The 18,553-nt window shown below is 34.4% G+C and overlaps 1 protein-coding gene across 1 annotated transcript in view; it reads right to left on the bottom strand.

Moving 5' to 3' along the window:
- The window catches only part of Atx-1 (Ataxin 1), a 92,364-nt gene extending 74,064 nt beyond the window's left edge, over window positions 1-18,300 (bottom strand). Inside the window, exon 1 of the mRNA XM_088225356.1 lies at window positions 18,000-18,300. The gene's annotated coding sequence lies outside the window, so the exon portion shown is untranslated. The remainder of the gene's footprint in view (window positions 1-17,999) is intronic.
- Between the last annotated feature and the right edge of the window lie 253 nt (window positions 18,301-18,553).

The raw sequence follows: 18,553 nt of genomic DNA, 5'->3' as shown, positions 1-18,553 counted from the left end.
GCTAATAATTCCTCGTGCCCTCGTGCCACGCGTGGCGCTGGTAAACGAACCGGCCAGCGCATAATGGGAGAAGGCGCATTAGTTATAGGTGACATAATATCCGGCCACGGTGCGCTGAGGTACTGCGCTAGAACTGCCGGCACTCGACATGTGAGTAAACAATTCAATATTGTATCCAGCCTTAGAACAAAGGAATAGAGCTGTTTATCGGTACAATCGGAACACAAACGAGGCATTGGTAATTAGCCGCCGACATCGAAATGCGCTGCGCAGGAACCATAAAGATGCTAAATAGGAATAGGTGATATCAATATCATACGAATTAAAGCATACTGTTCACGCGTCTATAAAGTCTGCCTGATATTCTGCGTATTGCGGATATTTATTCTCTTCTTCTTCTCTTAGCGCCCTGTCAGGTATCCCCAACGTTGGCAATCACTCTGGCGAAAGTCTCTCTCCACTGTGCTGCCCGGAAAATCTTCTCCGCAGTCCTGAAGACAGTACAGTCTCGTATATTACGCAGCCAGTTCATCTGTCTTCTTCCAGCCTCTCGGTGCCCCTAAATCTTCTCCTTCAAAATTAAATGAAGCAAGAGGTACTTTTCTCCACGCATTATATGCCCCGGATACGAAATTTTACGAACTTTTATGGTGGTTAAGAGGTCTCTGCTTGGTTTAGCTCGACTTAAGACTTCTGAGTTCATTATCAGGTATGTCCAAGATATCTTAAGCATTCTGCGATGCAACCACATCTCAAAAGCCTCCAGCCCGTTCATAGTGTTCACCTTCAGAGTCCCGAGTCTCACAGCCATACAACAATACAAACTACACATAACCTCAATTCTGCATTTAATTTCTACATCTGGGTCGGAAGTCTCTGTTAGAATGCTGCCGAGGTACTTAAACTTGTCCACCTTTTCAATGTCACTACACTTTAATTTGAGAGAAAATGCGGAGTAATCGAGTCGGCCAAATGTTATCTATTTTATTTTACAAACATTAATTGTTTGCCAAATGCATCCACACTATTTAACAGCTCCTGAAGATCGGTAATGGTATCAGCCAGCAAAACATTTTAATTAACAGTAAATAAGACATTACATCATTTAATAAAAGGGGGGAAATTAAAAGGACATAACGACCAGAATCAGCTATTATCAGATCAAGAAAACTGTGTGAAACTGTGAAAAATGTTTTCTGCTCACTTGGGAACATCTTAAACATTGGAACTCTCAGAACTGTGTATTTTACTCTTTCTCAGTCAGTGGCTTCCTATGGTATAGTGTATACAGCCCAATGGCTGGGGAGGTTGCACGGAGTCTATCATAAAACCTAAATAAATTAACTTACAATGACGCTTCGATATCCTCCAACTTTCTCATCTCAGACATTGTTTCAGTTTAAGAAGGTACATTAGACTTTTTTTATAAGATTCATTGACACATTTCTGGTCCTGCGGTTACAACTGAAGATCCAAGCAGAATGCTCGAATGATCTAGGAAAAGCCGGAAGATCTATACTAAAGGATTCCAAGTTGTGTGACGAAGACTTATCTACACATTCTGAACATTGGGACGTAAAAACAGAAGTTCATCTTAAAAAGTTTAATAGATAGCAGATTTTTACTTCTGGTGACACGGTTGGGAAAATGAAAAGGAATTGATTGCAACAGAGATAGGACATCACTTATAGCAGTAAGTATTTTGAAAATGCATATGGTTCATCTCAGTTCTACGTTTCTCCAATGAAGACAAATTAAGAGATTGGTCCGTTTCAAAGTAGGCTATATTTATTTATTTATTTATTTATTTATTTATTTATTTACGGACAAAGTCCATTATAAACATTACAATTAAAAGAAATTTTTACAAAGGAATAAAAAAATATAAGGAACAGAAATAAGCAGCAAAGACAGATGATAGATTTTTTAGATTAAGTAAAAAGCATAGGCTAACTATACAGATTCTTTAGCTGATTTGTAAAGAAAGACATCCTTACACCATAATAATCAAGATCTTGATGATCGTTCACCCGCCTGATCATTCTGGGCAAAGGCGACTGTGCACCATAATTGGTCCTGTAGTGACCGAGGAAAAGCATTTCATTATTTCTTAGTCTACGGGTGGGAACGTTAAAAAGAATCTTTTGCAAAATTTCAGGGGCATCAATGAGACAGTTCATAATTTTATACATGCAGATTATATCTGCAATGCATCTGCGTTTTTCAAGACTTGATATGCTTAAAAACCTTATTTATCTATGGTTAGTTTGGTTTGCTTTTCATTTTGATTTTTTAGTAGGATTTTGGATTTGTGAACGATGCTAAATCACCATAGACTAACAGACTGTCGTATTTTTTCATAGTGATAGTTGGAAGACCGGCGATCGATACAAGTTACTTTCTATCCCGAATAAATATATCCTTCAATAGGGAAAATTCTTATTGCTAAGAAACCAAACTAACTAATTTCGCCCTTATTCCACGCGAGCGAAACCGCGGTTAAAAGCTAATAATAAATTAGAAGGACAAATCATTTACATCTACCCAGATTTGTATTCCCGGTGATAACGAGCTGTCGAGTGCGGGTCGCGATGTGCGGCGCGGCGTGCAAGCGTAAGTTTGTACATTCGTAGTAAACCAAGTATGGAAGAAAGAGAATGGGCGTCCCATTGTATGCAAATCGTATCGGGAATTATACTGAGGACCGGTTTGGGAGACAGGGTCACGCAAGGGTATGGCTCCGTGGGCTGCGGTACAACGTACACCGATACGGCGATATGTGGCGGGTACTGGAGCTGGGTACTGGGTAACCGCCGCCGCCGCGTGAAGTTAGCGGCGGATTGTACAGCGCCAAATTAAAACAAAACGTCACACTGACAGATGAACGTCAAAAACTGTACTAATTATTATTACATGTTACATATTATTTATATTCTTGTATATCGAGGCTTTACTGGCAGAATACACTAAGTCATTAAAACAAGTTCCGAGATGATAGTATTTTATATACCAACACGTAGAACTAGACAAAATACTCTATATTATTGTCACCTTTCTCAAACCAACTATCTTTATCACTACCTATACCGCGTATACACAGATTAGGAAATGAATGTACCTCTCATATCAACACAGACTAAAGAACTGTGTAATATGTTTAAATATATACTATATTTATATTTACGTTTATAAAATACATTTGCATCGAGTGTTTTAGGAAGGTATAAAAGAGAATTGAAGAAGGTAAATAAATGCAGATTTGGGTACTTGCATCGGTTGTCTGAACTAAACTCTTGTCCGTCTGTGTTGTTCTTGTCCCATGAAAGAAAAGTGCTAAATTACTAATCTAAATAGTAGACTGCGCGCGTTGACCGTGCTCTAGGGCCCGTTTCGTCTGCTCTAAGGTCCGAGAGGTTGTTAGGACGATTAGGGTCTTTGCGCAGGATCGTTTTTACTTATGGTATTAGGGCAGTTTGGGATTTGTGAAGGATCAGTGTTATGGCGAATGGGAATTTCGCATGAGTTCGATAGGGATCATGTTAAGATCTGTGTTAGGACTTTGCCAGTAGTGTCTTGATAATTTGACGTACTTATGTGCTTTGGAATGCGAAATTTTCTTCTCTCATTTTAGTGCGTGTTGTATCAGGCGAATCCTTTAAATGTTTCCTATATGTACTCGGGGTTCTTCCTTTTCGAAGCATGATTTGGAACGTACGGCCGCGGTCCCAATTTAACGCTGTTTTCCTTCACAGCCATTCCGGGAAACTCGAATAAGGTGAATGTACTAAGGTGAGAAATTGACAATTCTGCAGTGAGGGGTACAATGAAAGCTTTTAAAGTTTCGTTTTGTTATTTTCGCGGTTTGATTTTTTTTTAAAATTAGATTTTGAAAATTGATAGTGAATATGCAAAACTAAAGAAAGACAAGTCTTCATGAGCAGTTTAGGGAAAGGGGTGGGTGCTTTCATAGAAAAAAGAGACATTGAATTCAGTAGTTATCCAGATCCAGTTACTGGTTCTTTGGAGGAGCCCACGCCCCGCCCCACCGCGGACTGAACAAAACAATACATTCCTCGAGCAGCTGAAACACCACTATCAAATTTCAAACTGGTTATTAATGCAGATGATGACGTCACCTTGAGACATACGCCGCATCTCGTAGTAGTTCTGTGAAACACGCGTTGCTTTCCTAACACTCCGTCGTGAGTTTTCATAACAAAATTAAAATTCTAAGCTCGCTCAGTTAGCTTCTATTAATTTTCCAATTTTGCATATTTGCAATATTACTTTATAGCGAATTCAAATTATAAAATTTAGAATACTTTTTGTTTAAATCGGATTGAGTAATAAATGACTGAAAGAGAGATTCATTCGTCACGATTGTAGAACAACGACGCGTGTTATTTTCTTCAACTTCACACCAGAGCGGTTAAAATATTTTTTTACATTGAGGTATATGTCTAGAGTAAACATGAGCGTTCGAAATATGTTCTCTCAACCTGCGGCCTATTGGCATATGTTCGATAGAACGGACTTTAGTCTGTTGCGAGCGTTCGCCGGCTACTTTTGAACTTTTGTCTCCTCGAAATTACTAAAATGCCTATATGTCAGGGGCGAGCTCTCCCAATAACCGATTATTTGCAGCTTATTTTTTGACATCGAAAGTAATGTTTTATATTACATTATCATTAGGAAAAAAATATATCACAAATATTGTTTTAATAATAATACATTGCATTTCTTGGGTTAATCAATTTTCATCATATTCAATACAGCGAGCAAGCTACACCTCTATCGGCCAAAATAATTACTACCGGATTACAGAAGATTATAATTTCCATAATGACATGCTTTATCTGTGGTTAGTTCGGTTAGCTTTTCGTGTTGGTTTTGTAGTAGGATTTTTGATTTGTGGACAGAATAACGATTCTACGTCACCATAGACATAGGCTAATGGATTATCGTATTTCTTTCAGGGCGTTAGTTGGAAAACCAAGCATCTTTCAATCCCGAAAAAATATATTATTCCATCGGGAAAATTCTTATTAATAAACGAAAACTCTTATTGATAAACGACACAACTAATTTATTACCTAAATAAATTCTCCCTAATACCATGTAAGCGAAGCCGCGGGTAAACGCTAGTCAAATACGAAATAGACCTTTTTTATGTGCCAAACTACCGCTATAGCCATTTTATCAGAATTTTTGCAGCTTACCAATCTAAAATCTCACCGCTTGCTACTGCTAAATGTACGCTAAGACACTGCTTCAATCGATGTGGAAAATATAGTAATAGCGAAGGTTTAACCTTTTACCGGTAAGCAATGTTTTTATCTTAATCGATACTTGTTTAAAATAGGTATTCGAATGTTAAAAAACGTTTTATTTACATGTTACCAGTCGTGAACTATCGCCTATCTCTTTCCTGCTCAGTAAGTCAGGCGTATAATGAAACGATAAACAAAGGTGACGCGTATGCAGAAGGGAGCGACATACTGAATAGAACCTACAGTAGATCGATGTAAACAGTCAGTGCTTTTTACTGTACTACGTGTTCTGCTTGCCAAAGTCGACGTGATATGACGAGCGACACTTACTCCCTCCGCTGGTAATTCTCTCATTTTGTTTGTGTCATTTTTGTAGAACATTTTATTTTATTTTATTTTATTTTATTTTATTTTATTTTATTTTATTTTATTTTATTTTATTTTATTTTATTTTATTTTATTTTATTTTATTTTATTTTATTTTATTTTATTTTATTTTATTTTATTTTATTTTGTTTTATTTTATTTTATTTTATTTTATTTTATTTTATTCTATTTTTCTCATAAAAACAAAACACATGGAACTTGTACAATGGTTTCAATATGCTATGCAGAGATTCCTGAGAAGTTATAGTAAAATCATTCATTTAATCATCACCATTGCCTTCCCCACCTAATGGTGCATAGAGCACTGCATTGGTTCACCAATCGCAGAGTATCTTGATCATTTTTTTTACATGAAGGTAAGATGATCAGTCTAACGCTTCAGGTACCGGTCCAGAGTCTTTGAAATATTCAGTGTAAAAACACGTTAAATAAATATTTAATGTCAACCATGTCGGGAATCGAATCTGAAACCTCTTGCATAGTAGGCAAACGCGCTGACCACTACACCACGAGGCCGACTTTTTTTTTTAATGTAAGTGTTTTTTTTAATTTAAATTGAAAACATATTATGCATAATTTTATATAATATTCCCAAGGAGTTTTTGTAAAAAACCCATGTAGGGATGTCGCATGTGCAGATAACAATCTTTATTTACAGACGTTTTTACATTTTAAACTACAACATTATTTACAAAAGCAGAATAAAAATTTTGATACACTACAAATTAAAAGGATAATAAAAAGTTTCAAAAAATTACAAAATAAACATGACACAAGGTATGAAAATGAATTAAAGTGACATATACATAATACAATTAATAAACAAAAAAAGAAAAATATAAATATAAGTTTAAAAGCTAAAGCTGAACCAGAATGAGAGTGCAAATGTTAAAAAATTACAAGAATGAATTTTTTTTTTAAATTAACAAAATATATGAACCCAAACAGGTTAAAAAATATCAAAAGCGTATTAAAATTACAAACACATAAATACAAGCTAAAAAAGTATGAAGAAGCATAAAAATCGTTACAAAAGTATTAAATATTTGTATAATCATAAGTGTTTTTATAAATAATAATACAGTTTGCTTTGCGCAAAAATTTTCCGGTCATGAAAAGATAAAGCAAAAATCGATACCGAATTATTCGCTATCTCCTCTTCATTCACGACCATCTACCGGTATCTCGCTACGGATAAATAAAGTGCTTCGATATATCGAACAGCAAAGCTGATAATTGACCGAGCGAAACGAGGACAGGGCGCCGGCCACAGGCGTAGCCGCGCGGGGCAGGGCTGGGCGCTTGCCCCCTGGCTGATTTAATCAAACAAAAAATATAGGTCAATAGTATCAATGGGCCATAATAGTGTTGCGCCAAGGAATCTGAACGTTGGTGCAGCCAATGAAAGGGAAAAAAATGTGTCTAATGCTGAACTGAAAAAGATAGAACTGGCTTTACCAGTTTAAGAAACCAATGAGGAACTTCAGCCCTACGGCAAAATATCCTTCTTCTTCAGCCTTATTCTCTCCACTGCTGGATAGCGTCTTCCAAACGTCGTTATTCCTTCCTATCACCCGCTTTTATCGAGAGAGGGTATATCATTGACCCATCTTTTCTGTGGCCTTCCAACACTGGTCTCCACTTTATTATTCTGGATGTCTACCTGCCATCATTTTGCCTCGCCGAGTGTCCTGCCCACTGCCATTTCAATTTCCCTGCACGATTCACGACATCCACGACTCCGGTTCGGCGCCTTATTTCTTCATTTCTTACTCTGTCTCTTAGACATACACCGAGCATCTGTCTTTCCATGGATCGTTGCAGGCATTTTAATTTCTGGCTACTTGTTTTGAGTTACAGATACAGACATGGTTTCTAGTCCGTATGTTGTCATCGGCAATATGAACGTTTCATATACATGTCTTTTTAAGCATACATATAGGGACTTCTTTATTTTCAAAATTATTAGATTATGAGTCCAACAGGGAGAGACATTTTCATTAATTAAATGAGTAGTTTTACGTTTTGGTCATTAGTTACTTTGTAGACGTCGCTTAGTACGCAACTGCCTATAGAAATTCAATTATGCCGTGTTGTGTCGTTTTTAAGTGTCAAAATACTGCTGGGACTAAAAGGGAATAGGGTTGGATCACATTCCATGTGTAAGTGGCGAATTCGTAAATAATATTATTTAAGAATTCGATTATTTTACCGTCTGTCAGATAGTTAAATAAAACATGTCGGACATTTCGTCAGTATTTCCAGGGTAGTGAAATTTTATACCCGGCTTTCTATTAATAAGCCTTAGTCTTATAATAAATTGTATTATTTTACTAAATTACTAAATTAATATTTAATGATTTTTTTCCGTTTGCCTAATAAAAGTGTCTGTTTTTTTAGAGTCCAGTCAATAAAATATTTTTTGTGGTAAATATAGCATAACACACAATTATCTTATATTTGTGTTATGATAATATATTGTTCGCAGTTTAGCAACATTACGCGGCCACTTCACGCATGCCGCAAAAAAATATTTTACTGACAGAACTATAAAAAAAAACATGTACTTTTATTAGGCAAACGTAAAAAAAAAACATTAAATAAATATTTAGTAAATTAATACCGTTTAATATAATACGAAGGCTTATTATATATATATGGCATATTTCACCTTCTGCACACGTTCTCTAGCCAACTTCAAGAAACACCTGAAACATTATTATATGTCTCCAGAATCCTGAACTCCCTAAGTTTTTACTGATTTTTTTTTCTCAATTATATATTTTTATCCCTTTCTCTTTCCTTGGTTCCTCTTTCTCTCTCCTTCCAAACTCATTATCTGATTCCACATTCCTCATAGTTTGATATGTATAACATATTTTACTTTTTTAAATTTATTTTTTTACTAATTAATATGTGCAAGCCTTATCTCCCAATTAAAAAACAGCTGTAATTTTTAAGTAATTGGATTTTATTTTAATTTATTTTAACATATATATGTATCTTTTGATGTATATATTTGGTTTTTTAGTCCAAAATTTTGGCTGATCTCTTATTTTGACCAGTCTGTTTTTTGGTTGCCCGGAAAATATTGCTTTCAGCAATAAGTCCACCAAAGTACTTTTAATTTGTACTGAAAGTTTTAAATAAATAAATAAATATTTATAAAATTTACGGCGTAAGCAAATGGGGAAGTTCATTGCAATGGGAAATTGGATATAAAAATTTTAAAAAATTGTTTCAACTTAGAGAAGAAATCATTTTTGAGAAGGAATATGGAAGCCGAGGCATTTACAGGGCTTATGTACTGTCATTGGCTGGTTTCAGTGGCCACTTTCTGCTAAATGTTTAAACATGGGCACAGTAATTTAAGATCGAAATAACTCCCTAAAGAGGGAATCCAGTCAGTCTGCAAACATTTGAATATACTCACAATAGCTAAGTTTCTGCCGTTTGATATTCATCAAATGGTGAATGTTACACAGTGTGCAAAGTGCACATTTAAACCAGCCAATGACAGGTCATAAACCCTGTAAATGCCTAGACTTCCGTGCTTCCTTCTCTAAAATGTTCTGCATCTCTGTCGTAATGTGTGATTTCTTGCAGCAAATCTACGAAGCGTTCCGTATCGCAAATGTTCGAAATCCGATAATATAATGTGTTAGTCCACCGGGCTCCCACTCGGCCGCGGCCGGTTCCGGGTTCGTTAACCGGCGAGGGCGGCATATCGGTCGCAGGTCGCGGCGGAATAATTATTCGCGAAAATAGATCGCCACAATGGCGATATTTCTTGTCGACCGTTTGTACACAACTGACAATACCGGCCAGCGCCGTGCCCTATGCACCACTGCTATATTGTAACACTGACAGTCCAACACCAATACTCCCAGATATGCTTTTTTAATTACTAAGCAATCAAGAGCAATAAGTAATAGAATGTAGATATTCAAATATTATGTCCCTGTTAATACTTTACAAATTATTTATTTATCTCTCTCTGAATCAATTATACGATACGCTATAACTACCTGTGGCTTAATCACAAATAACTATCGAAGTGCTTAAAAACAAGCTAAGCGTTTGAGCGATCACAATGAACTATAATCTCTAAGTAAACGCTCGTATCGGTTTGTTTTCCTCGTAAATAAATACAGTTTACTGGCGAAAAATTGGCGTTTACTATAAAAAATAATACAATATACTGCATTTGCAAAATAGTAAGGAGTATCTAGTACAAAAAAGTGAAAATTAAATTACAATTACTATGGCGCCTGCTTTTCTTGACATTTGGCTTGCTAACCGCCGGCTAAATGCAATAAATAGCGTGATAAATAATGAATAAATAAATAAAAATAGCAGTTTTGGAATATTTTCCATATTTACACCGGTGAAATTCAAATATGTGATCGCGCAGCAGGATTATACGTCGCGAAAAATAAATATTTTGACAATTAATATTAGGTGTTCACGGATGTTCCATTGTGATTGCGAATACGATAAATAACCATAGTGAGAAATTGTTATCACGTCGCTGATTAGCATGTCGATAGTTATTTGTGATCGAGCTACTGGAGGTTATCAAGTGAAACTAATATTAATTTTATTCAAACTTTGCAAAATTCTACGAACGAATTGCTGCTACATAAAGATGTATACCGCCAGAGACACAATATTTCAATATCATTTATGTATAAATCTGTAAATAAATTATTAGTTTACTTTACTTTGGCACAACTTAATTTGTCAGCATGCGTCGCACTCCGAGTATAAACACAAGTTGGTACATGATTACAACACCAGGTTTACTAGTATGGCTGTAATAGAGCTAGCTGTTCCTAGATATTGCAATAAATATGGCAAAAGGACACTGCAATACAGTATACCTAAAATATTTAACATGTTATCAAACAATATTTAAAATACTGAGTTAAATACAGGAGTGAGGCGTATGCTCAAATTACGGTTGATCGAAAAAAGATTTTTTAAGATATGCTGCAAATGGTGTACCAATGCAGTGTCCTATGCACCATTAGGTGCGGAAAGGGTATAATGATGTTGGTGATGATGAAGAACATTTTAGAGAAGGTAATATAGAAGTCTAGGCATCTACACTATAGAATGGTGAATATTACACAGTGTGTAAAAAGGCCACTTAAACCAACCAATGACAGGTCATAAGCCCTGTAGACGCCTAGACTTCTATATTACCTTCTCTAAAATGTTCTTTATCTCTGTTGTAATATGTTAATACTACTTTACTAGATAATATATTTATTTTTTTATAAACGGACATTGTCCATTTATACAATTTATAGGGTTTTAATATTACAATAAAAAAATAGTAAAAAACATTTTTAAAAAGAAAAGAAGCATTGACAAACATAAGGGACATCGAGACAAGATCTGGACTATTTATTTAGTACTCGTTTAAATCGCTGTAAACTTAAAACAAAAAAGTCCAGATCTGGTCTTGAGTCAACAATACGTCAAAGACGGGCCGGGTCATAGGAGAACTAAGACCATAGTTGGTTCTATGCTGATCCACGAACAGTTCTTCATTGTTTCTCAATCTACGAGTCGAAATATGGAAATTTACTTGTCCCAGTAATGATGCAGCATCGATTACCATTCAGTATGCCGAACATATATATGGAATCAATATTAGTTTTACGTTTTTGTAGACTAGAAATATTTATAAATTGAGAAATATCCATAAATAAGCTACTGATGTAATTGTAGACGAAGAACTAAAACTTGAAAAAAATTGTAGTAAACATGGACACAATACGAGAATATCAGAAAAATATCATATACAACCTTCTAAAACGAGACAAGGACAATCGAGACTAATAAACCATGGACTGAAATTATACAATAAACTACTAGACAAAACTAAACAAAAGACTCAGACAACCTTTACAAAATATGTAAAAAATATTATTATCGAATAAAAAATGGTATATTATTTTTGTAAAATGAATTTAATAATCCGTAAGGGTTAATAGATGACAATATTTTGTAGACAAGGACTGGATTCAACTCCCTGGGGAGCTGTTTATATTAACATATTACAACATATATGAAGAACATTTAAGAGAAGATAAAATAGAAGTCTAGGCATCTACAGGGCTTATGACCAGTCAATGGCTGAATTAAGCTTGTCTACAAAAATTTTGTTGATAAATCCACCTAGTCCATGAAGAAGTAAAGATATTGAAAAAAATAATATTTTCAGGCGTTGCCTAGTATGTAGGTGAAATAATTCAATTAGATGAATCTCACCCGCATAAATAAAGGTTTCAGCTCTTTAACTTCACAAACATCAACAGATGAAAGAATTGAAGGAATATAGATGTTCAAATATGGGCAGAATGGTGAATGTTACATAGTGTGTAAAGTGGCCACTTAAACCAGACATTGACAGGTCATAAGCCCTGTAGATGCCTAGACTTCTATATTACCTTTTCTCAAATGTTCTTCATCTCTGTTGTAATATATTTAGTTAATAAACGAATTTTATGTATAATAAAAGGGAAACACTATAATATTTATTGTTCCTTTGAGTGGTACCTGAAGCGTAAGACTAATTATCTTACCTTCATGTAACAAAAATTATCAAAATACGCTGCGATTGGTGTACCAATGCAGTGCCCTTTGCACCATTAGGTGCGGTAAGGGAACGATGATGATAATGAAGATTTTTTATTTCCTTATGACGAACTAAATATTTTGCAATACGGATGGCTGGAGTTCGGATAAACGGAGTTCTACCGTATATATCTTCATAATAACTCAGGGCAAGGAGTGATATTGCTCGAATACCTCGTCAGCTGAATGGGTTGATATCGAGACCAGTAATTAAAACTTGAATGGGCCGATAATTGAATCGAACCGGTAACAATGGCCGGCGATGGGCGACGGATTCAGAGAGAAATATCGCGAAAGGGAATAAAGAAGGTCTCTTGGAACAAGCGGAGGACTTGCGCAATGGAGGCCCAAGAATTCCAATTCAATGACGGCTGTCAATGGTACCACCTGTTTCACCGCACGCGAATATATTTACTCCATTTATAAATTTATTGCATGCACATATTACATAATTTATTACGAGGGAATCTATATTATTCATAACGCTCGAGCATTTGAACATGAATATGAAATGCCCTCCCATCTAACATGGCTCAGCTTGTTCTAAAGATGGAGATTTTTTGTGTTTGTAATTTTATATATTTTTAAACCAGTATTAAATAAAACCAAAACCACGTACTTATAAATAAATAACATGATTTACTTAAATAAATTATTTTAATTGATTTATTCAAATAAATTTTGATTAAATTTTACATGGTCTGAGTTCGAACCGGTGTGAGCCAGATTGGTTTCTATCTTTAAATTAATTTAATTATATTAGTACGAAAGGAATTAATATTTATTTAATTTAAAAATTTCAAATTAAAATTAATTGCACATTAAATTTTGAATGAACTAAATAGAAGTATTAAATAATTATTAAATATATAGGTGGAAGTTCATTGTAGATGTATTTTTTTTTACTGATTGAATATTTGAAGATCAATAATATTTTTTGCTCTGTTTTTACCGATATTTTGTGTTCTATTTTTTTTTTCTTTTTTAAATATGTTTTTTACTGCGTCTTTTACTACAATTTTTATAATTTTCGACGTTTTTCACTATGGCTACTTTATTTTTTATTTTTCTTTCATTCCCTTTCCGCACCTAATGGTGCATAAGGCTCTGCATTGGTACACCAATTGCAGCGTATCTTGATCATGATTTTGTTACATGAAGGTGAGATGATCAGTCTTACGCATCAAGTGCCAGTCCAGGGAACTAAGAAATATTTTAGTGTAAAAATACCTTTTTAAATCAATATTTCATGTCAACCATGCCGGGAATCAAACCTGAGACCTCTCGCATTGTAAGCAAACGCGCTGACCATTACACCACGAGGCCGACTACCTTTATTTATTATTTCTATGTATTGATTACTGTTTTTATTTATTTTTTACTGACTTAAAACGGGGAACTTATTATAACCCTAGTTAGACAGTGTAAGCAACTTTGAATAAATATATTCGTATGTGATGTATTTTTTTAATGTGTTTCGGAAATAAAAGACGAGTGATGCGTTATCCTAAAATTTGTGGATTCTATTAGCATAGTAAAATAACATTGGTCTGAAATAAAATTAAAATAAAAAATATATATATGTCCGTTTTGTTGTACGGATTGCCTAAGTACAGGAGTACAATAAAAAACGTTTTAAGAGGAAACCAGGTTTCACCATTCTTCACACAAACGTATTTCTGTATTTTCTCCCTGGATTACGTCGCTAGAGCAATGACTTTTACACACTATAGATATTTACCATTAGCGTGTCCCAGTCATTTGTTTTTTTTGATAAATTGATTATTATCGCAACTAGAACCACTAAATCTATACTTTCTCGGATGTCCCGCAAGGCTCTGACCCGGGTACATTGTTGTTCTCTAATTTTATTAGCAACATTAAAAATGTTATTTTGAAATCGCGTTTTCTGTTATTTGCGGATGACTTAAAATTTTTCTTAAGGGTGACAACTTTCGACGATTTTATAATATATGTGAATGGAGAAGGCGTAACAAACTTAGGTTTAACGTTTCCAAGTGTTCGGTCACGTCTTTCACTAAGGCCCAAAAAACTCTATTTTCTCTCTACAAAATGAATCTGATACGAACATCAAATGTAAAGAAAGGGTCTGGGAGTTAGATTTGTGAGTACACTGACATTTTATGAACACATAGATACAATCAGTGGTAATGCATTGAAGATGTTAGGATTCGTTCTGCGTACTGCCAGTGTTTTTGAAAATACCCGCGTACTGAGAACTTTTTACAACTCCTCGGTGCGAAGTAGACTCGAGAGTGATGACTCAATGATTTGGGGTCCACATGAACTGAAATATTCTCTTACGACGAAGAAAATCCAAAAGAAGTTTCTGAGATATCTCTACATGAGAGAGTGCGAGTATTATCCGCGGCTCTATCCGACCGAGTTTCTCCAGGGTATGCTCGGCTACAACAGTTCAGATACTAGAAGGAATGGGTATTTGACTACACATTTTTATCGATTGTTGTGGTATAGTCAATAATTCTGAGATTATGATTAGCATCGGTTTGTACATTCCTGATAATTACCTAAGACAGCGTCAGCATAGATTGTTTCATATTCCGATATACAAAGGCACCCTGCCGTTGGAAGGGCTACCGCTATGTTGAACAACATCGCTCTGGATATTGATCTGTTCCATGTATCCGAAGGGGTTTTCCGGAGCAGGATTCTCCTACTACTTTGACATACGTCTCTTTCGTGTATTTTTTTCTTTTTTTAAATATGCACGCTTTGAATGTATGTTTGCTATACATACGTTATTTTTAAATAAATGAATTGAATTGAAATATAATATAAAATTATTATATTATAAAATTATATAAAAATTACATTATTATTATCAACAAATTACAACAGGGATGGAGAATACCTTAAATAAGGGAATATGGAAGTCAAGGCATTTACAGGGCTTATGACCTGTCATTGGCTGGTTTAAGTGGCCACTTTACACACTGTGTAACATTATATTCATCAGCAAAATGCCATTTGAGGCAATAACTTTGACAAATAAAATTATCTAATTTATATTTATTTCCGACAGACAGCGACGGGTTTCCGACAGCCATTAACGTATATCAAGGATAAGATTTTTGAACCGAAAGTATTTAATGCATTTTTTAAAACTTAAATATCATTTTGCATAAATATGTTCCGTCACATTGACACCTTCTGAATATAAATTATGCGGTATTATTTACCATTTCCGCATTAAAATGTGCATTTGTACACCCACCTAAAAATCATTTTCATTGAATAAATTTGTTATAATACATTTTTTATTTGAATAAAATATGTTTTTTTATTAAAGTTACCAAAATGTCATCAAATATTTCAGGCAAAATTATGTATTCTTTAGGCACTAAAAATTTCAATTCCCTACAGAAATGAAGGAAATAACCTAAATAAATAGGTCAAAATAAAATTAAAGAAACACTTGAAAAAAACATCATCATCATTCCCTATCCGCACCTAATGGTGCATAGGGCACTGCATTGGTACACCAATCGCGGCGTATCTTGATCATTTTTGTTACATGAAGGTAAGATGATCAGTCTTACGCCTCAGGTGCCAGCCCAGGGACTATGAAATATTTTAGCGTGAACACCCTATTGAATAAATATTTCATATTAACCCTGTCGGTAATCGAACCCGAGACCTCTTGCATGGTAGGCAAATGCGCTGACCATTACGTCACGAGGCCGACATAAATTATCCAAAAATAAAATTAAAGAAACACTCGATAAAAACAACTAAATAACAATGATACAAAATACAGTGAGGAAGTTCAATGGATTTTAATTATTTGTTTAAAGGATGTCAAACTAAGGCCAAAAAATTATCATTTTTTTATCTATTATATTATCAACGCTATTGTGTTTTAAAGTGTTGTAATTACTCCGCACGTGACGTCACAAGTTCTCTTCGGTGAGCTCTGCATGGTCAGTTAGCTTCCCGTAAACCGAATATCTATCACAACGTTATATAATAGGTTGTATCGGAAGAACTAGTGACATCGTTCGAAGTAGTTCGTTTTTATTATTTTTTCATACATTTTCAAGGAACTTCGCAGTACATTATCAATTGCTCTATTTTTTGCCGCGCGTAAGAAAACATTGTATACATTTACCGTAGCACTGACCATCCCCATTGAAAATGATCAATATTTTTAATATTAAAAGAAGAAGTCCTCCCTCTCCAAGCACAAGAGCTTGTCAGTTTTTGTAAGAGAAACAACAATAAAGACAAAAAGATAATACATTATTATTTAATATGCAACTCAATTATAACTTATGGCATAATAGGATGGGGAGGCACTAATAAATCGATATTAAAAACCTCTCGAATCTGCTCAAAAATCAATAGTCAAAATATTTTTTAAAAAGCCAACGTTGCAAAACCATGACCCGGATTCAATCAAATAAATTTGTAAAAAAATGGTTACTGGGTTTGGGTCGAGAAAAATTGGAAAATTTACTCAAAAACATTCTTAAATAAAAAATGGTATAAATTAACATTGTATAACTGTAAAAAACTTAACTACTAGGTTTGTTTATTTTGCATCAAAATGTTTGCCTTAAAACAGGTTGTACCTAGTTAGGCAGACTAGACATGATCCAGAGAAATCTATTACCTAAGTGTGTATGTAGTAAATAAAGTAATTGCTATTTTTGTTAATAAACCATGATTATTATTACTTTTATTATTATATTATGTTAATTTTCAATGTATAAAAAATTTCGAGACGTTTACATACGATTACTTTAATAATATTTCATTTTCGTTTATTTGCCAATAAATGAGATAACGCTATTTATATAAATATTATTTGGTGTTATTGTATTGCGTGAAGCGTTGCATTATATTTATACGTACATGATATACCGCCCGGTACAGATTAAGGAAATAAGAACCACATGTAGCTATTTATAATTGCACAATATCGCAAAATAAACAATCTGCCTTCTTGTTATTGGAGTATAATGAATGTGCAAGAATGTACAGAATATATAATACATTATATCCGAGTGTTAGAAAGTAAAGCGCAACTTCATTCAGAAGTAATTATCTAATCTATGAAAGTGTAAATTGCTCTGAGCAAAATATCAGCAAGCCCCAGCATACAAATTTCAATTTTAATCTATTGTAAAAATAAATTATATCATCTTTTCTTCAAAAACATTTAAAAAAAATAACTTTCTAAAAACATTATGAATTAAATTCAAACTATTTTCAGGGGTTGCCGTTGCCTGGTTGACGAAAAAATTCATCCGGATGAATCTCACCCATATCAATAAATATTTAGGCTCTTTTAATTCTGAACTGAGGAAATATGATTTTTTAAACAAAAGCAGAATGGTGAATGTTACACAGTGCGTAAACTGGCCACTTAAATCAGCCGATGACAAGACATAAGCAATGTAAATGCTTAGAGTTCCTAAATTCCCTTCTCAAATGTTTTCCTTTTCTGTTGTAATAAATTTTGACGAAAATGAGTACTTTTATTATTTATAAGGGCTTTTTACCTACAAACAACAAGAAACAAAGAAACTTTAAGTTTACATTTTTTTTAATCAAAGAAAAATCTGTATTTTTATACTGTGGAGTAAAATTATTCCTTATTAATATTACTATGTATATTAAAATATGACAAGTATAGATATAGGTACTTACAATAGACACGTCTTCAGAATAAAGAAGCATTTGTCACTTCGACATCCGAAAAAAGTTCTTTCAAATACAAAAGCACCAGAGATAAAAATCACAAAATCTATTCGAACTCGATTTAAAAATATCTCACAGTTCACAAAGGCAAACTTCACTGCTAAATCCGATCGGAATCCGATTGAAACTCGTTCACAGGCGGCGAACTGTTACCAGGAGAACATACGAATGAACACAAGCCACCAATCACAAACGAGCAAAATAAATGTCCGCGTATCAGCGACAGAACCGAGACGCCACCTTGCGTCCATCGTCGCGCGAGAACTGAACTGAAACTGAAATAAAATTGAATACACAGACCGATCGGCGGGTTCGGCGCGGGGGACGTGGGGGGGTGGAGCATCCAGTGAAGGCAGATATCGGAGGAAAAGGGAAAAAAGGGATTCTTGGAATCATGACGAATCTGCTATACCATTTAGATTGAGATTTCGGGAACTGTAGAACGCAGTGTTCCGTTCATGTAAACAAATTATCGGAATTACAGTTTCTCATTTCTTTTTTCT

Source organism: Micrasema longulum, unplaced genomic scaffold, assembly GCF_059751315.1.
Source record: "Micrasema longulum isolate JH-2025_06_02 unplaced genomic scaffold, ASM5975131v1 h1tg000036l, whole genome shotgun sequence".
Taxonomy (NCBI): domain Eukaryota; kingdom Metazoa; phylum Arthropoda; class Insecta; order Trichoptera; family Brachycentridae; genus Micrasema; species Micrasema longulum.
This window is presented reverse-complemented; position numbering and strand designations above follow the sequence as displayed.